This window comes from Mauremys mutica, chromosome 1, assembly GCF_020497125.1.
Source record: "Mauremys mutica isolate MM-2020 ecotype Southern chromosome 1, ASM2049712v1, whole genome shotgun sequence".
Classification (NCBI taxonomy): domain Eukaryota; kingdom Metazoa; phylum Chordata; order Testudines; family Geoemydidae; genus Mauremys; species Mauremys mutica.
Window position 1 is genome coordinate 161654703 of NC_059072.1, and position 23156 is coordinate 161677858.

Below are 23156 nucleotides of genomic sequence, written 5' to 3' on the forward strand. Positions count from 1 at the left end.
TTGCACATGTGAAGATAAATGTACTGTGCCATCCTGTGATCCACCCCAGCACAGCGCATTTCCTATTTATACCATGCCTCACTAAAGTCATTCCCTGGAGTCCCACGAGTTACATGCTGCCGGGGAAAGAGGCAATAGAGGAAACAGAGTGAGAGAGAGAAAATATGAGAAAAGGATTCATAACTAAACCGAAGATTTAGTTTATACTGCTTTCTTTCATAGAATCAGAGACCTATAGGGTTAGAAGGGACCGCAAGTGTCATCTAGTCTAACCTCCTGCCAAGATGCAGGATTTGTTGTGTCTAATCCATGAAACCAGAGCTTCGCAGGAGTGTGACCTGATGCACCAGAGAGGAAGGAATTAAACAATTTTTTCAAGTGAAATAATGCACAGGGCCAAAGTCAAACTGATGGATGTTAGGACGTTTTGAGCTAAGATTTCTTCTCTGTTCATCTCCTGCCTCACAATATCAATCCTTGCATACTCTGAGAGCAAAGATTCCTCAAATCTTCTCAAAAAGAGATAAATGGGGGAATGACCAGGCTATGATCTGCCTGTTTTCCCTTTCCACTGCACAGGTGACACTAACCAAAATAAAGGCCGTTCAATGGCCTCTCTGAATTGATTTCAGTCTGTCTCCTACTGGACAGCTATCCACAGCTGAAATCCCCCTCCACCACCATTAATGGGTGCTCTCTCACTGGGAGACTCAACAAAAATTCCAAAAATTGAATGGTCCATTTAAAACAAAATGTACTCTCACCCTTAGGGGACTGGGGGGTGGGGGTGGTGAGGAAATGTGCATTGCTCCTGAATCCCTGTTTTCCTAAGAAACAGAAGACTTCCTAGTTTCCTGGTCTGTCAACCTGACACATTGCACAAGTATTAAAATTCATGTTTGGGGCTATTTCAAGGGGTAAGTGAAGGCTTAAGGATATTTGTTATTTTTTATCAAGGAGGTGAAGTGAGCCATTGGTGATCACATAAGTCAGGAAGCCTGACTGAGAATCCTTGATTGAACAATGACTATGTGACCCTGGGCAAGTCACGTTGGCCAAAATTTTCACAAATGCCTATTAATTTTGTGTGTCTCAGTATTCAGGAGCCTAATTTTGGTGTCTCAAGTTGGACACCCAAAAATTAAGGCACCCAAAATTGGTACACATGAAAATTGAGACCTTAGCTTCTCTTCACCTCAGTTTCTTCAACTGCTAGGACAGGGATAATTACACCATTTGTAAGTTTCCTTGAGATCTCTGGGTGAAAAGTAGGTGCTAATTGTTACCAGTAGGAATACAAGTCATATTTATTTATTTTAAATGGACCAATTTCTCCATTCTTAAATTTAAATTAAACAGAATGACAGCTAGTCATGTAAAACTTTACGTAAAAAACACTCAGTTAAGTTAGTAACTCTTCCATCATTTAAAAATATTTTTTTATTTTCCTTCTGGAGCTATCTATGGCATCCATTGGCCTGGAAAATCAATTAAACTGATGTCTCTGCTTCTTAAAGTGACACCTGAGGCAGTGGCACAGTTTAAATGAAGAGCAGTGTAGAAATTAAATAAGCAACTCATATAAACATGAGGCATGAAGGTCTGCATTGAAAGGACAGACTCCTCTCTGGGCAGGGTTTAAGCTCTGCATGCTTCCATTTACATAAGAAAGGCTTTTACCTCGTAGTGTATGTAAACATATTATCCCAGTGCTGTCTGTTAGGCAGGGGTGAAAGTAACTTAAAGGACTTACCGGTACTCTGGAGTCCTTAGGAGGGGGCGTGGCCTCTACTGGAAAAGGCAGGGCTTTTAAATCCCCGGGCACTTTAAATCACCATCAGAGGGGGCCCCAGCCTTTAGCAGAGCTTTAAAGGGCCTGGGGCTCCACTGCAGTAGCGGCAGCCAGAGCCCCTGGCATTTAAAATCATCGCAAGATCCCCACTGCCACTACCCTGGGGCTCCGGCAGTGCAGCTCAGGTGGCGATTTAAAGGGCCCCGGAGGGTAGCAACAGTGGGAACTTTGAGCCCTTTAAATCACCACCCAAGCCAAGCTGCCAGAGCCCCGGGGTAGCAGCGGCAGCTGGTGGCTTGGGAGGTGATTTAAAGGGCCCGGGGCAGTAGCTGCGGCAGGTGCCCTAGGCCCTTTAAATTGCTGCCCAAGCCCCGCTGCCAGTTCTCCAGGGCTCCGGCAGCAGGGCTCTGGCGGCAATGTAAAGGGGCCAGGGCTCCAGCCGCTGCTGGAAGCCCCAGGCCCTTTAAATTGCCGCCAGGGGAAGCCGATCCGCCCCGGTACGGCGCACGGCTCTTGCCAGTACACCGTACCAGGGTGTACCGGCTTACTTTCACCTCTGCTGTTAGGTATTCTCAGGGAATCCATTAGAGCAAGCTGATCTGCCTGTCAGTGGGCGGGTGCTATAGATCCAAAAGTTACTGGGCCAGCTTCTTAACCCTTTCATTTTGAGAAGAACCAGGCAGCTGCTGCTGTTCCTTTCTTTCACCCCATTATTGGTGTTTGGTTCTGGTCACTGCTGTTTTCAAAGACTAGCTTGTAAATCTAAAGTAGATGAAGGAAAATTGACGCCCTTGAGCAGGGCCGGCTCCAGACCCCAGCGCGGCAAGCACGCGCGTGGGGCGGCCCTTTCCCGGGGGGGTGGCAGGCTGGGCCGGCGGACCTGCCGCAGTCATGCCTGCGGGAGGTCCACCGGAGCCCCGGTACGACGGGACCTGCCGCAGGTATGACTGCGGAGGGGGCGCTTGTCTCGCGGCTCGGCTGGACCTCCCGCAGGCATGCCTGCGGCAGCTCAAGCAGAGCCGCCGGACCTGCGAACCGTCCGCAGCCACGGGAGGTCCAGCCGAGCAGCGCGACCAGCGGACCCTCTGCAGTCATGCCCGCGGGAGGTCCGCTGCTCCCGTGGCTCCGGGGAGCCTCCCGCGCATGACTGCTTGGGGCGGCCAAAAAGGTAGAGCCGCCCCTGCCCTTGAGCCAAATATGCTCTGTGGCTGGCCTCATATTTAATGTGGAGGTGCAGCCCATGGAGACAGCAGGGCCCCCCGCACACAGTGGGATCAAGATAATGCAGTGCATGCTGGGATCTCTAGTTTCCATGGGCTACATCTCTACCTTTAATAATGATGAAAGTGGCCACAATTTTTTAAATTTTGTGCAAAATAGGCAACTGAATCGGTGTAGTGCTGAGCACCTTCTGTGAGGTGCTGAGTCCTTGAAGATACATATTCTCTATCGAGCACTCCAGCTCCTTGAGTGGCGCCTTGCTTATGCGGAAATTTGAGTGCCTGAGATGTAAAGTTATGTTACTGTATTGGTGTCTATCCAACAAAGATGTGTGTTCTACTTGTGCCATGTGGAAAAATGAATAAAATATCTTAAGTTAAAAAACAATGTATAAACACCATATGCATGTACATAGCACACACACAACTTCTCACTGAAAATATTACAATGGGATAAACCTTCCAGATTCTGGATGTAAAGAAACCGCGTAGAGGCTGTAACTTACTTCGTCGGGAAATGACGTAAGGCAAAGGGGGTATTTCCTCTAAAATCTGGTGAAAATATAATAGATAAAACAATGGGTTTTACAAAATTAAAGTATCATTCTGCCTGTCTAATGTATTGCATTGCTAATGGGCCCATCATCTTTGTTTCCGGGCTCTGCAACATAATGTTTAGCCACTAACTTGTGTGACAATGGGTGAGTCACTTCACCTTTTGGTGCCTCAATTTCCTCCAGTTTCCAAAGAAGGTTATGATAGTGACCTACTCCCCTGGGAGATTGTGAGGCTTAATTAATTAATGTTTGTGGAGGATTCTGATGCTTGTTTTAAAGATGGGGAAACTGAGGCAGAGATTGGTGATTACTTTCTTAAAATTATACTGTGAGTGCAGCACACAATCAGGAATGGAACCAAAGAGTCTTACCCACCAGTCCTCTGCCTAACCATTAGGCCACATAACTATAGTTTTAATAGTAGACAGAATCACAGATGATCATTCTGGCTTTCAATGTTTAGGATTTGTGTTTCTTTTTTTAGTAATTTAAAATGAGCTGTGATGGGTTGTCTTTAATGTATACAAGCTCAATAGTATCATTTTGTGACTTCAGTGTGAGACTTCCAGCTTGCCTGTGAGAGTAAGTCGTGTGAACATTTCCTTTCCATCCTTATTGGAGTCTCCATTCTGAAACGCTGGTTGGGTTGGGCAATGCTACTGCTGTTTTCACTGTATTAAGATTAGTATTTTTATTCTGTTCAGTGATACCTTGTTATTCCGTAATATTTACCCTCTTCTGTAAGGGCAATATATGGGTGCAAGAGAAAGCTGAATGACTGGTTACATTTTTATCTGTTTTCTTAGTGGGGAAGGAGATGCACCTTTGACAGGGGAAAAGGCAAATTCAGGTCTTTTAAAATCAGTAGAAGAGACACGTTTTAGTGAGCAACAGGCTGAATGGGCTTGACTGTATTTTTTAATTCTGAGCATATCTAGGAAGCAGGTGGAGCTGAGTGATGTATAGAGAACTGCTCTGTCACTGTGGAAAATTAGAGATTTGAACAAGAAGATGGGCTTACTAGTAAAATGAAAGCAATAGCAGTTTATGATTAATGGCTTCTGGCAGAGGCAGCAGATTTTATATTTTTTTGAGAATTAGGAATTGATCCTGGGACAGTTATGGATCAGAGTGGCGTGTGGGGGGTGCAGACTAGTAGGAAACCCCAGCTGGCTTGTGTGCTTTCACTGCATCAAACATTTGTTAAGTTAAAGGGGTCATCTGCAAGTTGGGAAGTTTAAAACATGTTTTGAAATATTTTTAAAGGCTTAACAGCTCCATTAGGAACACAGTATTTACCCTACTGGAGCAGACTGTCAGTCCTTCTAATCTGGATTCTACCTTTGAAGCAACCAATACTGGGTGTTTCAGGTGAAGGTGTTCCCTCCTCAGTAGTGCAAGGAGCCAGTTGTGCAATACTGAAACTCTGGCATGTACACTAATTCCTTCCTGACCCTTGCCATGATCAGCTGCAGCCTGAAGCTTGCTATAGGATATGATATACCGTAAAATGCAAAGTTAGATTTGTCTTATCAGGTGTAGCTTCAGGTGTGACTTGTGATCATTAAAATTAGTCACCAGCTTGTGAGGATAACAAAAAACTATATATTACAGAAACTAAAAGAAAAAGGAAATTTGCAGAGCCCCCTTGTTGTCTTTGTTCTTGGCAAATAATTAGTCATTTCAAAACATTGTGAGGAACTTTACAAAAGATGTTTTTTTCCCAAGGATATGTTCAGGGTCGTGTTGTTTGCCCCTCCCACTGCCATTTTGGCATTTCCTTGAGAACAAGAATCACTTTTGCTTTGCACACCATTTAATTATTAAACAAAGTACTATTTCAGATTGATATTTTCTCCCATGTAAAATAAGCAAATATATAACAACATGTAGCTCTTACATAGAATTTTTCATCTGTGGGTCTCACAGCACTTGACAAAGGAGATAAGTATCATCATCCCTGTTAATAAGAAATGGGGAAACTGAGGCACGGATAATTGAAATGATTTAGCCATGGTCACCCAGCAGGCCAATGATAGAGGCAGGAATAGAACCCTACTCTCCTGTTTCCCAGTCTACGGCTCTATCCATTAGGCAACACTGCCTTTCCCAAAGTGACTTGTTTATGGCTAGCATAGCTTTTCATGCTTTCTCGTCATCCGTCTGCTGAAACAGAGAGACTTCGAAACAATATAAATGGTAGTGTCCATATCCTCTCTTCATTAGAGATTTGAGTATTGCTGTTCAAATATTCTATTATCAGGACATCAATCCCATTCTACCAGTTCCCCAGCAGATATTTTCTCCTCTGGGAACGTATCTCAAATCCCTGTGACATACAGTTCAGAGACTCTTCCCTTTGGGAACGGATTCCAAATTCTGATTATTATTCACACACTTTGCTATTGGGGGAATTAATCACAGGCTCCTGGCTACTGTTCTGGGACTGAAATCTATCTGTAATTAAGATTTTTGTACTAAATGGAGATTGACAGAGAGCTCCTGTCTACTGTCTGATTTTTCTTCTGGCTGGTAAACTGAATCCAGGCTCACTGACGAATCAACACAAACTATTCTGACCACCAGTGTTTCTAGAAGGCCACTGAGAGCTCAGAATCTGGCTGAAGCCTGTGGGACAGCTGAAGTGTTCTCTACTACTGAACTTCTGCAGAAAGGTGTGAAAATTGTCATAAGAAGCAGAGCAAAATGGAGCAAAAATGGTGTGGGCGAAACAGCAGGAACATTGACTCAGAAAGGAGGAGATATAAATGAATGCCTGCAGCCCAGCTCTTGTGAGCAACCCTACAATAACAAACCAGTTTGCACACGAGATGGCACTTGAAAGAAAAGTTCAGGAGATCTGTAATGGGAAACAGACTTTTTCCATTTTCAGAGATGTTTATAACCAGCACTACTACGCTGGTAGTGACCCAAAGTTGTTCCTGTTTGGTGGCCTTGTGCAATGAGTTTGGTGGGTCTCAATCTACTTCCCGGTCAACAGGTGAAGGGCCAAGGAGGCTGATCTATGCCATCTTCCCAAGATATGGTCTATGTAGCTGTGCCCAGTGACAAAGCAGCACAAGGAAGTTTGCACTGGCACTGTGCGTAACTTGTGACTATAAAAGCTTCATTCTCTAAGGCTGTCAGTCCAGTGCCTTTCGCCAGCACAAAATTAACACCACTTTTGTTTAAAATATATCAATTAAAAATTTCAATAGGGAAACTATTTTCACTTAAAGCTTCCAAGGAATCATTTAAAAAGAACTGTGGGGAGAAAAATGATAAAACGAAATATCTGAAGAAAAATACCTCGACATCCAATCTACTTCTTTTATGATTCCATCACCAGAAAGTAAGCTATTGATAAACTCTCAGTTCAAAATGACTGTTAGATAAAGGAAAACAATAACAAGGAGAAACAAAAGCAGTACAATGATGAGTGGCAATATAAAACCCATTGATGGTGGGGTGGGGGTGTAAGCTGCAACAACGCTGAGGACAAAACAACTGCTCTCTCTCCACGCAGGCAGAGTTCTTACAACTGTAAAGAGAAAACAAAAACAACCCCCCACAGTACCATAGCTACCTAGAGCCCCCTTTTTATTCAGTCTGGAAAAGCTGGATCAGAACACCCCCAGATTTAGCAGTTATTGGGATCTGGACCTACATTGTGTGTCTCGGGCCTGTCTCTACTGTTACTAGAAACAGTGTTTCTAGTGGTGACAGTTGGCACATGTGTTCTCTAACACTTCAGAAGAGATCCCAGGTTCCTTTTTTCCCTCTTCTTTAGCAGTGGGCAGCCCTGCAACCTTTTGATCATGCCGACTTTGTACATTACATGACTGAACTCGGCTATGCCAAACACCCTTTTAGGAAGTTGACATTTGTGTGGTTTAAAAAAAAAAAAAAAAAGAAGAATGAATCCCAACTGCTTCCTCCTGCCCTTTTGATTAAGAGAGTGGTAAGTCAGCAGGAGAAGTGCAACTTTTAACAAGCAGGGGTGTGCACAGGTTGATTGAGATCTTTCTGTAGCAAAAAAAAAAAAAAAGGGGGAGGGAGGAAAAGAAAAAAAGATTGATATTAAATAACTCTAATCAGAGCTGATTACAGGGAATGAATTAATTGATGGGAGAGAGACAGAGACAACAAAAGAGATAGCTAGCTAGGCAGGGATAGCCCATGGGATAATCCTAAACGAGGTGAAGGAGTTAAAAATTAGAGACTTCATTGGTCATTACATTCAATGATTCGGTAATCCTTTCTTTCCTGCCACTTCCTGCACTGATTGTTTTGTGTACATAGCCTGACCTGCTGCACCCCATGCTACACTTTGGCTCCATACAGCTCCACCAATGCACCTCAATCCTGACCAGCAGCAGCCTCTGCTATCCCTGTCCTAGGACCCTGACACACTTCTGCTGATGCAGCATTTTAGCAATAGAGAAGGAGAAGAGAGGACTGATTTTAGCACTGTTATTCAGAGAAAACAGAAACAACATTTAACGAGAACTGATCTAGGGGTTTGTAAGAAAAGACTGGGATATGCCACTAATTCTTTGCACGAGCTTGGATAAGTCACAAGACTTATTCCAGCCCTAAATTGATCAAAATGCCAAAAGCTCATTGAAAAACCATACTCTTTCTGAAGTGAGTTAAAAAGTTGCACCAATCACCCTTTTTGGACATCCTCATCTCCAGTTCTTTTATTTTTTAAAATCCCTTTAACCGCACTTTATGATGTTCCCCTGACGATGCAGACAAACTTCCCATGGTTTGTTACAAACAGCTCTATCTGAAACCCAAACCTGTACAACTCCATCACTGAGGAGACAGAGCTTGCATTGCCCAATGGTACATTCAGCGTTTGTGAGGACAGAGATCATCACAGACTGGGCTTTGTGATAGGCCTGTCATTTCGCAGCACAGGCTTGGGAATGAAGTGTGCTGTACTGTCTGTAACGCAGCCTCAGACTGAGCAGAGTTCAGGGAAAATACATTTCAGTGCAACTGATTGAGAGTGAGTGAGCAAGCAAGAGTCAGAAAGGAATTAAACATCTCTTTGAATAACACGAATACCTAGAGTTACAATAGTTAATGCTACCAAATTCTAGACAATATATTAAACTTCCTGCTTCAGAGCGGAAGCCAGTCTCTATTAGGGAGTAGGATGAAACCTTCATAGGGGCCTATCTGCCTACTATGAGGTCTCTTGCACCTTCCTCTGAAGCATCTGTTGCTGACCACTGCTGAAGACAGGATACTGGTCTGGTGGACCACTGGTCTGATCCAGTACAGCAGTTCCTGTGGGAGAGAGAGAGAGACACACACACAAACAGAGATAGTTCAACCAACCACTCAAAAGTCCTAATGAAAGAATATTGAAGTATATTCTATCAGGGCCCAATTTCCAACCATGTGTTAAATGGATCCCTTGTGAAAAATCTGTATTAAATTTGTCTTTAATGATTAATGAAGTATTTAAAGAGGAACACCTGGACACATTGCCTCTCCATGGTTGCCTGTTACTCATCCCAGCTCCTGGATTTAGTCTTTAGCTCAAGCAGCTGAGGTTTGTGAAGCACTGCAAAAGATCCTGGTTTAAACCCTGCTGACTGTCAGTGTTGGGGAGGAGGTCAGTACATTGGTACGTGGCTGCTGTGAGGTGCTGCAGCCTCCCCACTCCCCAATTTTGAAATCTCCATGTGCATCTTCACCAGTCCCTGTTTGAAACCTAACCAGCTTCAGTAGATGGCAGTAAGTGGTTTAAATGCCTCCCTTTGGAATGGATGATGGGAATGGATGGATGGACTGTGGTAAAGAGTTGGACACCATTCCAAGGAAATTTACTTGGATCAGTACAACAATAGTTGAGAGGTACTCAGGAGTGCAGGCTGCAGAACTGAGGTGTTAAGGCTGCAAACAAACTGTTCTTAAGTGAAGAAGGACTTCCAAGGGCCACCGTGCTACTTACAAGTGAGGCTGTGATGCCAGTAGTCAGAGTTCAACATGAGAGAGATCATAAACCAATTTCCATCTGACTTATCAAAAGAAGAGCTTTGTGGTTTAAAAATAAAACACACCTCTATCTCAATATAACGCTGTCCTCGGGAGCCAAAAAAATCTTACCGCGTTATAGTTGAACTTGCTTTGATCCACCGGAGTGCAAAGCCCCAACCCCCCTCGGAGCACTGCTTTACCACGTTATATCTGAATTCGTGTTATATTGGGTCGCGTTATATTGGGATAGAGGTGTATTTTGCTTTGGCAACAGAATGTGCCAGTCCTTTCATGTTAGTGCCCAGTATAGTGTGCGTGTGTGTGTGTGGGGGAAGTAAGTCACAAATAACCTGACTGACAAGATGATGTGACAACAAAATCTCATTTGCATATTTTCCTCTTCTTAAAATGAACTTATAGGTGGCCAAGAGACAGAGGATGAATATTTCTGGGCAGAGAGTTAACTTTTCCCATAGTTGAAAATGGAACTGGGGAACTATCGGGTCTTGTGTTAATGAAGCTTATGTATTGCTACTTGCTAGCTTGCTAGCTCTCTCTCCTCACAGAAGGGACTACTCTCCATTCTAGGATACTGTCCACTTGCTGGGCCTGGGTGTAAATCATACCCAGCTACCCAGCTTGTAGCTAGCATGTGTGACTAAGCCTACCCCACCCCCACCCCCAGTGTGTGTGATATAGTTACTTTTAGGGACACAGCACATCAGGGAGAGGGAAAACTGCCCTTCACAGATGGGTGGCTTTTAATACAGAGCTTCAGTTGCTTTGGAAATAAACTCTGAGCTTCTCAGGACCTCAGTTTAAATCCTGGTGATTCTGGCCTGGGCAGCACCTCATTTCTTGCGCAAGTCTTATCAAGTAACCCTGCAAACGGGTTGAGGGAGGGAAGAAGCTAGCCCATAGCTGAACATCTCTTCCCACACCCCACTAGGTGTCACCACATTCAATAGAAATCTACAAGGAAAGTTTTGTAGGGGGGGACATGAGGACAGTTCAGCCTGATAGGAATTAACATCTGTGCTTCTGTAAACAATGGAACAAGTAGCATCTGGATCCGTTACTCCAACGTACTGTGCATAGAGGGGCTCAGTAAAGCAGTATTTTTAATGTAGTTTGCTTATAAATGGCCCATTTTTACCTTTGCGTGTATTATCCTCTCACTTTCCCCTTCTTTAAAATGACGTCTCGTGCATAGGGTTGTCATTTATGTGCTGACTGCATTTTGCATTATTACATTTTAATGGTGTTTGAAATTCTTTCATTCGTATTCAACTTCACTGGTATAAATGCAGAAAGAAAAATAATCAGCATATTTGTTATCACATGACATTTCATATTGTCAGATAACTTTATACAGCTTCTCCATTAAGATCTTTATAAACTGAAAAAAAATAATCAGCATATTTGTTATCACATGACATTTCATATTGTCAGATAACTTTATACAGTTTATATAAACTTTATAAACTTTATATAGTACCTATAGTAAACAGGGGGTTCAACCAAAACTTTCTCTAACAATGCCCCGAATTTAGGGCTGTCTGAAATCCAGATGCAGATTTTGCAGTTTAAGCCCTTTTGCACCCAAAATGGGAACTGTTTAACTGAACCTACTCCTTAGTGGGTTTGGATAAAGGGAGACCCAGATCTGTATGATCCCTGGTTGTGGTTTTGCAAAACCATCATTATCTCAAAGCCTGCCTTTGCATTAAGGATGTATGGGATGATCTAATACAGTGCTTCTCAACGATTGGTCCGTGGACCAGTGCTGGACCCTGAGATCTTCCTCACATAGTTTAGGAAGGCAGTAAAGCTGGTCGCTGGTATCAAAAAGGTTAGAAACACCGATCTAATACATCTTTGGGTTTTTCCTTCCTACACCCTCTCTAACTATAATGATCCTATACCATCTAATAGTGATTTCTACCCTTTGGAACAGAGTTTTGTGTTGGGATAAAAGTTGCTTTAATGTGGATGCTGTGGGATTTTTTTTTAAATTCTTTTTCTTACTCTCCATTTCATGAAAATTCATTAATCTGTGACATTTAAAGACTCTGTCTGAGAGGTGTCTGGAGCAGCGGCCGGCTGCATACATCAATAGTTTCTTAGAATCTGGCACTCTGTCAATATTTGGGAGCCTCAGTAACAGCACTTAAATGCAGCGCCTGCCAGCCGTCACGCTCTTAGCATGTCTGTAAGATTCTGAATGAACGGATATTAGCACGTCAAGTCCTTTCACGACTGGCAACACTTTAGAGACAAACCGCTTGGTAGGTATCTTACCTCCCCACCCCCCTCCTTTCGGGCTTCTCCTCTTTCTTTGTCTGATGTAGCTCATATATTTACACACAAATATGTATCCCGCAAAGAAGCTATTGTAAAACCTGAGGTCAAAGGTGGTGTTATGGCACGCTGTATGTAACAGTGGAAATGGGTTGAGGCTAGGGCTGGCTCAAAAACAAGAATTCTGTTTTGAGAGAAATTTTGAGTTTTTGGAATTTGTTTTCATTCCATATTCAGTGAATCAGACAGAGCAGGGATTTAGACCCTAGTCTCCTGCATCCCAGGTGAGTGCCCTAACCACCGGATTATCGAGTCATCCTCTTGCTGTTTCCTCAGTGAATATTTAATGATAGGTGTAAAGAGGACCCACTCCCACATGAGAGAGATTGACTGTCTAGCCGAGTAATCAGGGCCCTCATCTCCAATGTGGGAAACTCACATCCTCAGTTGTCCTTGTTCCCAGTCAGGCAGAGCAGGGCCAGGGTCCTCTCCATCTCTCGTTCTCTGCTTTCAACCAGAAATTCAGTCCTGGACTTGAGCACCCTGTCTCAAAAAAAGTTTCCGCAAACCTGTATGTTTCCATGAAAAAGATTCAGTTTCAACAAATGCATTTTCCAAAAAAAAAAAAAAAAATCTGCTCCAGAAAATTTACACCCAGCTCTGGTCAAAACTATTTGGATTCAGAACAAAATTAGGCTTACAGTGGAATCTGCGCTGGATGAATTGGAAACAGTTTGGATTTAGATTTCATGGTGCCAAAAATCTTGTGAGAGTTCAGCTCGAAATAATGAAAATCTTGGACAAAAAAAACTCATGAGAACTGCTGCTGTGGCAAGATTTCAGCCAGCTCCAAACGGAACTGGAAAATGGGCCATTTCTGAGTTTGAATCACCCTCAAAATCAAACCCGTAGGAGCAGGTTCAGAATCCACACCTTCCCCTCCTCTCTCCTTGCCTCCCCCACACTTCATAAAATGGATTTGAAGCTCAAGCTGTATGCTCCCAGTTACCTGTGTAACCCTATTGACATAGTGGAGAAGCACCAGGGGAGCAGAATATGGTCCATTATTTTTAAATGTATTTTTGGCATGGGTGAGAAATACAACAAACTCACTCTTATTCATAAACATCTATTCTATTGCATTTATTCTCCATTCCCCGCCCTTTGCTTTGCTGGTGCACTATGAGCAAGCAAAGACCCTTCAGTGGCTGTTATTATTAATCATGTTTCTTACATGACCCTAAGAGTCAACCAAAAGTGAAACCCCATTTTGCTGAGCATTGTACAAAACCCATAGGAGATAATCCTTGCACCAGAGTTTACAATCTAAGTAGACCAGACAGATGCCGGGGTTGGGGGGGGCAGTGAGGTATAACACACAAGCAGAATGAACTATATGATGCTGCAAACTTCACTTTAGTGCCACAGTTGTTGTTTTGGGAGTGGGTACTTCAAAGGAGATCAGCTAAATGAGAAAAAAGGGAAGGTGGGTGGGTGAGGGGAATGGGGTGGGGGACAAAATAGTAAGGGAGCAGGTGTGGAGTGAAGAGACTGTGGGGAAGGATTAGAGCAAACAACCAATCAGGACAATTCAGAGAAAGTCCAGTCAACATTCTACAAGTTCTCTACCTGACCATATGCCTCTGCTTTGCTGCATCAGCCCTTACCTGCTGGAGTGTCTTTGGCTTCTCGCTGCAGTTTTCCCTTCAAGGTCAGATGGTGGGTAGGAGGGGAATGAGTGATTCCACCTGGAACTCACCTCCTTTTCAATACCCCCAAATCACCTCTAATAATCCCTAGTTCATCCTCCAATAAGAGCAGCCAGCACCCCCTAACCTGAAATCACGTCACTCCTTCCAGTGACGACTAGAACCCATAACCTCTGCAACCCCTCAAGTAACATCCCAAAACACCTTTCATTGAACTTCCAATCCTCCTCCAGTCACACTATGAAAGACTCTATATGACAATCTGTTACTCTGCTGTGATGAGCTTGTGAGAGTGAGCCAGCACCAGGAGTAACTAACAACCCACTTCCATCACCTCAGCATTGTTCCTAGACACCCACCCATGTACTATTTTCTTCCTCCAACCAGAATTTCGTGGAAGCCCAACTTTCTGTTTTATCCCCAGAACACCTGAACCTGTTTATTTTTTTTCACTTGCCTAAAACAATCCTGATACACCCTAGAAGGCTTTTGAATAGGTCTGCAGAGGTAATTAGCCACCTGGTAACACTGCTTCAGGCAGGCAAGCAGCAGAGGGGAAATAAAGAGGCTCAGGAGCTCTGTGGACACTGGTGGTGCTACTGGTAAGGCAGCAGCAATGGCCAATAAGTATAGGCAGCTAGCAGAAAAAAGCTTTATTTTGAATTATAATAATTGCTCTTTTAGCTTAAGCATGGGAGGGTTGGATGGGTGGGGGAACTCTTGTCTTACGGGGTTTGTTCACTGCGAATGAAAACCCTGGATGTGATATGACACATTGCCAGTGATCAGCATGGTTTGTAAACTTGTAACAGTCCACTAGTACGTGGTTAGGGGTGAGACTCAGTCTCTGGGGAATGGAGATTCAGAAGGGTGAGTTGTATCCCCCATTATTGAGCAGCGGTAATATGCATTTGCCAATTATGGAGTAGCAGCCAGAGGAAAATACAAGCAGGATGGGTTTAAAACTTCAGTGAAAGTTTTAGGTGAGTGAAGTATGCAGGATCAGGCCTATGCCAGTAGAAGTGTCCAGCATATGGGTTGTTAGAGGAATTGTCTGTACTGTTCTCTCTGTCTATGCTTTGTTCTGCCTTATTGTCTCTGAGAAATAACACAGGAGCTTAGAATAACCATCCTTTTGTACCCAGGGAGCTTCATCTCAACATGTAATGGGGCACATTTTCAGCACTGTTTTAAAAACATGACTAAACTTACTGCCAGTGAGAGGCATTTATGCTCTGAAAATTCCATTGGCCCAGCCCTCAGTGCTACGTGTTGCAGGTGAAGAGTTTGTGTTGTTGCTTCATTTTCTATTCTTGTATTGTTTATTTTCTATCCAGTTCTAAGGACTTTTTTTTTCTTTCCATGAAACCAGTAGGGATTCTGAGATCCATGGGGACTGCAAAATAAGTACAAAGAGGCTTCTTTCCTTCAGTCACACAGACTTTCTGTAGTGCTTTAGAGACATGCCTTAGGCTCATATTGGTAACTGAATGGGCTGCAATTTAGCCATGTGCTTCCCATTAACACTAATGAGGGTTTCCTGGCTAATGCCCTGTGCAGAGAATTGGGAATACACCTGTTAGCATTCTGTTAAGGAGTTCTTCCTCTTTTAATTCAGGTACTTCTCTCTTGCTGGGAGGGCAAATGGGGTTGGTCCTTGGAGGCAGGGGCCCAATAGGGCTGAGAGTATCTTGGGATCTGTCTTGCCACTGTACAAGACCATGCTGGCCACTTGTTTTCTACCTTTTAAAACTGGGCTTGAAGAGGTGGAAACAAGAAGTTTACATTTTAGTGTTATTGTAATAAATTAATAAGACCATTAGTTTTGTATCTTTGACAATCATGGGAAAACCAACCTATTGCCCCTACTTTAAGATTGGACAACCATTGATGATTATTTGTATTGCAGTAGACACTAGAGGCTTCAGCTGAGATCATGGTCCTGTTAGGGTAGGCACTGTACAGACACATAGTAAGACCCTGTCCTGAAGAGCTTACAGTCTAAGAGCTGGTCTACACTGGGGGGGGGGGTCGAACTAAGGTACGCAAGTTCAGCTACGCGAATAGTTCAAACTACTTACCCGTCCTGACATCGCGGGATCGAAGTCCGCGACTCCCCCATCAACTCCGCCACCGCCGTTCGCGGTGGTGGAGTTCCGGAGTCGACGGGAGCGCGTTTGGAGTTCGATATATCGCGTCTAGATGAGACGCGATATATTGAACTTCGAGAAGTCGATCGCTACCCGCCGACCCGGGCGGGTAGTATGGACATACCCTAAGAAGATAGGACTGTCACAGAATGGGAGGGCAGATAGAGGCACAGAGAGATGAAGTATGTTGCCCATGGGCACACAGCAGAGCCAGGAACAGAACTGAGGTCTCCTGACTTGTGCCCTAGCCACTAGGCTATACTGCTTTGATGGTTACACACTCTTGTATGTGACTGAATGCTGTTGCATGCCTATATTAATTATACAGCCAAACTCTGACTGTGTGGGGTGAAGGCATGTGGAAAAGAGTACAGGAAACCTTTCCGTCTGAAGCACTACCAGAATTTTAGTACTTGAAATGCCTGAGCACAAAGTGATAAAGAGAGATTATGGTTGGGTGCATTAAGGGCTCAGCTATGACATCATCCTTCTTCAACACCTCTGTGGACTTCCCTAGTGTTCCAGGAGCCATTCTGCTGTCCTGAGCTTCACAGACAAATTGCTTCCAGCAACTATTGCTGGTGCGATACCCTTTGCTCTGTCCCACCTCGTATGGTAGTTCCTTGGGGCACAGGCTGTATATCCCTGTACAGTAGATGTGTACAGTGCCAAGAACTCGACATGCTATTCAACAATAATAATAGCATGCAGTACTGTACACTGGAGGATTGAGTAGAGTGGGGAAGATCTTATGCCTCAGGCTCTTATATTTTCATTTTCAAATGTAGTAGTATTTTGAAAAGTATTGCTTACAAGTTAAAATTTGCATTTATCAGAGCTACTCACAAATGGGATTTACAGCAAAGCTATCATTAAAGGGAAACAAAGCAGGAGAAGGAACAAAAGATACATTCTTAGCAAAGTTTGAAATGCAGACACTTTCAGTGTTCCTTGCTGCCGCAGGAAAGATGTCTTCCTCCTCTCCTACCGCTCTGTCCCCCTCCCAAAAAAATAGGCAGGCAAGTGAGCAAATACAGGTTTCTCCCAGGAGACTAAACTGCTGATGCTCAAATTCCTCTTTATCTCTGGTGGTAGCATTTCCCAGTGCTCCACATCAAAAATGATGATTTAGTGTTTCCTGCATGATCATTCCCACCCTGACTGAGATTTCCCCTAATTCCAGTTCAAAATCACAGTGACTAGTTAGCTGTGTATTGCTGACATTATCAAGGGGATGATGAACCATCTCTTTATCTTAGATATTTCTAATGCACCCATCACCATAGTATCTTTCTCTAGCTTATCCATGTGCAGTATGTTTGATACTATCAGCATCACCATGGTATGTACAAAATTAAGTGTCATCTTAAATTTATCTGTACATTATTCTATACTCCTTGCTTCAGTCACTGTTACTTAATTTTTTCCCATCGACATTTGTCCATGAGAAATTAAACCAGGACATTCTTAAGCCTTCATTGTTGGGGAAGACTTGTGCAAAAAGATGGGGTTTGCATCATGCGCTGAATGTGCTCCATCTAGTACACATTCTGATGCTTTCTGCAAAGGAGAAGAGACTATTACCCGAATTGCATTGACGCTCACTACCAAGAGCTTCATCCAGGGATTCGTCAGCCACAGTGCTCCTTTTGGGTGAAATTCGCTCCAGTGTTCAGTGCCTGCACAATTCTTTGGCTCTACTCAAGCCCAACATGAAGGGCTCAGGTGGATTGGGCCTTGTGTGGTTTTTCAGTAATGAGATTAGTTTCTCCCTTTGAGCTTAGCTGTCTTGGTGAATTGCAGATGGAGAGGGCAGCCTCTAGGATAGTCAGTCTGTATAACCGATTAAGGACTTTGAAGATTAGAAACAGACTCTCTAGCATATGCAGAATTCTTCGGCATTCATTTCCCTCAGTTCAGTTTTTAAAATCATAGTTTTAAAAAGCACTAATGCCAAACCTGGACCCAGTAGACCAGAGGCAGATGGACCGTCAAGCAGGGAGCAATGAATAAAATGAAGGAGACGAGGCTCATCCCCATTCTCGCCAACCCCCTCGTTTCCTCTCTGATGTAGTAAGACTAGCTTTCTGCACAGTGGACTGTTACAAGTTTACAAACCATTTCCTCTTCTATGAAAGTTTCTCTCTGTCCTGTCATTACCTCTGGAGTACTCTGACATCTCTGACCAAAGCAGTAGTCTGCTCTGAACCATCAGCTTCCTCCCTCCTTTCCTTCTATCTTACTCGCCCCAACTCCCTTGTGATAAATCTATGGATGGGGGCGTTCACCTTATCTTGTTACTCACTGTTTCTTCTGTCCTGCCTGCGCAGCACTATTTGCTAGGTCCCAAATAATGGTAGAATTAGAGTCCTGAAGCAAAACCCAGATCCAAACACTTGAATTGACACAGTAGTGTGCAGGGAGGAAGTTAGTTGATATTCATTCACATCTGAAAAGGAATGTTGATATGACTTTGTTCGCTTTCCATGAAGATCTGCGTGCTCAAGCTTTTGTAGTTAAAACCTTTTTCATTCAAATGCCCAGCTATTCACCAAAAATGAATTTTGAATTATACGTTTGCAGTTCATTCTCTGTCAGTTAGCGTGTGCTGCTAATTTTAACAATACATTATGCAATTCTCAATAAGCTTTTTTGAGAGGTTGGTTCGTTTTGTAAATCACCCAATCAGAGACTCAAACCAATACCACATGACTCGCCAATGCAGCACAAGTTACAATTCACAATTTGAACAATCCGCAGACTTCCTTCACTGAAGAAAATCCCAAATAATTTAGTATAACAGAGAGACAATTTCACCATCTTTTTTGCTGACCATTCTGTGAAGTAAAAACAAAATGTAAAATTTCTCAAATATTTAATTTATTGCAGATTATGCACTCAGCTGTACTAAGCACCCTGAATATTGAGGAGATTCAGATCTCGTACTGAATTTCTCTGTTGTCCTGTATCTCTGTGCCAGGTCAGTTCAAAACTATGGATCGGAACAATCCCAAGCCCTAGGGAAATTCACATATGGTTCTGGATTCAAACTTAGCAGCTCATCCCCATCTCTTTGTAGAACAGGGTCCTATGCATTCGGCACTCGCTATTCTTTAAAGTAAACAAATGAGTGGAAGGAATGTCTAAAGGCCTTTCAGGCATGTGGTTGAAAATAGGCCTATTAAACCATAACACTATGTGATTTCCCATAAAACCCCTTGACATCTCTGAGGCAAGAAGTGCCACTGCAGTGGTAGAGGATCAGTAAAGCAGGGTCTTGTGCTCTCACAGCCAATGACATACTTAAGAAAATGCTGTCATTATACTCGCTGTGCTGGAGAACTGCATGGAACTGCTGTTTTTTGTTGGTGGTTGTCTCCAAAATTGTTCCCGTGAATCAATTGGGAACCTGAATCGTGTAGTTCTGGGATTACCTATTACACCCTAATTCATTTCCTTCTGCTTGCCTTGGGTATAGTGCTCATCTTCCTCTTATGCCAACAGCAATGATCTATGTGGATTAGTCAGCGGGGAGCTCTCATACCCCCTGGGTACATCTATGCTGCAGTTAAAAACCCATGAGTGGCCCATGCCAGCTGACTTGGGTTTGCAGGTCTTGGGGCAAGGGGCTGTTAATTGTGGTGTAGACATTTGGGCTCGGTGTGAAGCCCGGGCTCTAGGACCCTGTGAGCTGTAAGGGTCCCAGAGCTTGGGCTGCAGCCCAGGCCCGAACATCTACATCACTAAAATAGCCCCTTAGCTCAAGCCCCATGACCCCAAGTCAGTCTAATTGCAGTGTAGGCATACCCTGTACAGCCATCATTCCTGTTCCTTTGATCTCCATCTACCCCATAACCATTATCTTGAGATACAAGTTGGTGTGGTTTTGCTCCAAGAACAAGACAACCACAGTCTCCTCTGAGTGCTTCTCTCAAGCAAACAGTAAGACTGAAAATTGGGAGTTTGCCAGAAAACATTCGAAGGAGTAGCAGTGGCAGGATAATGTTGGTATGAGTGGGAAGAGAACTCTGCCTTCCTTTTACTGCTCTTAAAGATGTTCCAAACATCTAATGTCCATGTGCCATAGATAGATAGATTAGTATGTCATAGAAGATTAGGGTTGGAAGAGACCTCAGGAGGTCATCTAGTCCAATCCTCTTCTCAAAGCAGGACTAACCCCAACTAAATCATCCCAGCCAGGGCTTTGTCAAGCCGGACCTTAAAAACCTCTAAAGATGGAGATTCTACCACCTCCCTAGGTAACCCATTCCAGTGCTTCACCACCCTCCTAGTGAAATAGTTTTTCCTAATATCCAACCTAGACCTCCCTCACTACAACTTGAGACTATTGCATCTTGTTCTGTCATCTGCTACCACTGAGAACAGCTTAGTTCCATCCTCTTTGAAACCCCCCTTCAGGTAGTTGAAGGCTGCTATTAAATCCCTCCTCACTCTTCTCTTCTGCAGACTAAACAAGCTCAGTTTCCTCAGCCTCTCCTCGTAAGTCATGTGCCCCAGCCCCCTGATGATTTTTGTTGCCCTCTGCAGGACTCTCTCTAATTTGTCCACATCCCTTCTGTGGGGGGGAGGGGGAAACTGGATGCAGTACTCCAGGTGTGGCCTCACCAGTGCCAATTACAGGGGAATAATCACTTCTCTCGATCTGCTGGCAATGCTCCTACTAATGCAGCCCAATATGCTGTTAGCCTTCTTGCCAACAAGGGCACACTGTTGACTCATATCCAGTTTCTCGTCCACTGTAATCCCCAGTTCGTTTTCTGCAGAACTGCCGCGTAGCCAGTTGGTCCCCAGTCTGTAGCAGTGCATGGGATTCTTCCGTCCTAAGTGCAGAACTCTGCACTTGTTCTTGTTGAACCTCATCAGATTTCTTTTGGCTAGGTCACTCTGGACCCTTTCCCTACCTTCCAGCATATCTACCTCTCCACCAAACTTAATGTCATCCATGAACTTGCTGAGGGTGCAATCCATCCCATCATCCAGATCATTAATGAAGATGTTGAACAAAACCGGTACCAGGACCAACCCCTGTGGCACTCCGCTAGATACGGAGCTATGTACAAAAGTACTCCTTGATATCCTCCATACACGCCGTGTTTGTGTGCCTCAGATATGTGGGCACGTGGCTATGGATATCAGCTCTTGATGCAATCCAAGAACGAGGCATTCAGTACACTGTAGAATCTCCAGTTACTCTTCAATATATACACAGAGCGAAGTACTAAGAAGGAGTCACAATATTAAATTAATAGCATGAATTATTTAAAAACAGTTAAAGGAACTATATTTTCAACAACACTGGCTTTAAGTATAAGTAAGTCAAAGACCTGCTTTTACTTTGCAACCTCAGCAACTCATGGGCCGGCCATGTCTTCCTCTCTAACAGTGGAATCATGGGATCCCCCACTTCTGATCTCTAACTTCTAGTGGGTTGGAACACAAATCATGAGGCCACCCTTATTGACCACTCAGCATGTAGTGGATTTTGCTTATGCAGGAGCTGTTGGTATCAAATACTGTGGCTGGATTTTTAAAAGGGCTGGTTAATTTTATGGCAGGAAGGTATTTTTAACCTGTAGATAATACTGTTCAACTGACAATATATTGTCACAATTGGGTTGTATTTTCCCTTCCTCTCACCATCAGGTATTGGCTGCTGTCTGAGAAAAGATACTGGTATTGTTATTAATTTGTATTATTGTAATGCCTAAAGGCCCCAACCAAGATCAGGGCCACAGTGTGTTGGGCAGTGTACAAATACATAGTGAGAGACAGTCCCCGCCCTGGAGAACTTACAGTCTAAATAAACAAGAGGGCAGGCTGGGAAATAGAGGCACAGAGGGGGTGAAATGACTTTGCCCCAGGGCAAGCTGCAGGTCAGTGTCAGAGCCAGGAATAGAACCTGCCAGCCAGTCCATTCTACCTTCCCTGACTTGGCTCCTCAATCACTATTAGTGCAGATGCTTTGCATGACCTAATCATGCAGGGCTATGTTCTGTAGGTACACTAGTGTGTGGAGCTTCCTAAAGGATCATATTTTCCATAATTGCCAGTCAAGGAAAGTTTCTCACTGCTCTTTATGATCCCAATTTGTGGACTAAAGAATAAGGGTCCATTATGTTGTCTGGTGGCCATATTGATTTTGTACACGTTACTACTACGTTTTGTCACCACAGAGGAGAGACATGCTTCGTTTTCAAAGCCTTGATCTGAAAGACATGGTTTAGCTGACTTTTCTTTCCTAATCATTGCTCAAAAGGGTCCAACTACAGAATTCTGTGATATAAATGGACATTCAAATCTACCAGAGGAAACATTTTAGATTAGTCTTTTTCTAGTCCTGATTTCTTTTTTGGAGTACGCTGCACTCTGGCGATCATCTCTTCCAAAATATCTCTGAAATAAAATATTTTCCCTTGGTTCCAAAAAGCTCATTTTGCAACTTAGCTTTGCATTACATGTATCACTCTGTAACAGACACCAGTTCCTGGGAGATTGTTGTAATCAAATAGAAGTATGGGGTGAGATTTTCAAAAGTACTCAGCATTAGCCAAATTCTGTTCCCATTAAAGTCAATGGGAGTTTTACCACAGACTTCAATTGGAGCAGAGTAATGCTGAGAACTTTTAAAAAGTCTCATCCATGTCATAGAAGAGGTAGATAGATGTCACTAGCGTTTGGCTTATGAAAACAAGACATGCACAAAGAGAGGTGGCAGAGACAGAGAGCAAGCTATAAAGTTCAGATCCAGACTTCTCCAAAACACAAAGGGGGGTTGGAGCTGGAATTCTATATAGTTCAGTCTGTTAAAGTTTGGATCTGAATCCAAATTCTTCCCAAATTTCAAGAGGCTTCAGATTGAAGGGTTTAATTCATGGCCTTCAGAACAGGTTAACTTCTTGTACCAGCCTGTTTTCAACTACTGTGACTCTTTTTTTTTCTGAGAAAACACACACATACATGCGCGTGCGTGCACACACACACATTCTTGTGGGGGTGGGGGTATAATGTTTCTGTGTATACTTTGGTTTAGTGACTGCAAAATCTATTCTTGTAATAGGTGTATTCTTTTAACAGGTGTCCCTTTAAGTTTACTGTATACTTCTCAAGATACTGTGTTTTTAAAAAAGTATCCTATCCTATTAAATAAAGTCTGGGTTCTTTTTTGTTGTTGTTGTTTTTGTTGTTCGTGCATAAATTGTTTTGAAATTATCCCTCTAATTGTCAGTTTCAGGAAAACCTTTGATTGTCAGACTAGCAACTTTTTTATTTTTGTTTTCTTTCTGGTGCTTTTACCTTTTTATGCTATTTTCTGTAGAAGTGGTAATTATATGTTCTGATTGTAATGTATGCAAAACTCAATTTGTGTATTTTATTGTTTCTTCTTTTTCCCCCACTTTTCTTTGCATTTT

At 43.3% G+C, this 23156-nt stretch overlaps 1 protein-coding gene and 1 long non-coding RNA gene across 19 annotated transcripts in view; one reads left to right on the plus strand and one right to left on the minus strand.

Moving 5' to 3' along the window:
* Positions 1-23156, plus strand: part of ZBTB20 (zinc finger and BTB domain containing 20) — a 666697-nt gene that overhangs the window by 403930 nt on the left and 239611 nt on the right. The gene's annotated exons all lie outside the window — the stretch shown is intronic.
* On the minus strand, positions 10736-13667 carry LOC123361273. Its single transcript, XR_006576135.1, has 3 exons — positions 13535-13667; positions 12307-12436; positions 10736-10861 (listed from the first exon to the last, which is right to left on the minus strand). It is a non-coding gene; the product is annotated as an uncharacterized LOC123361273 (long non-coding RNA).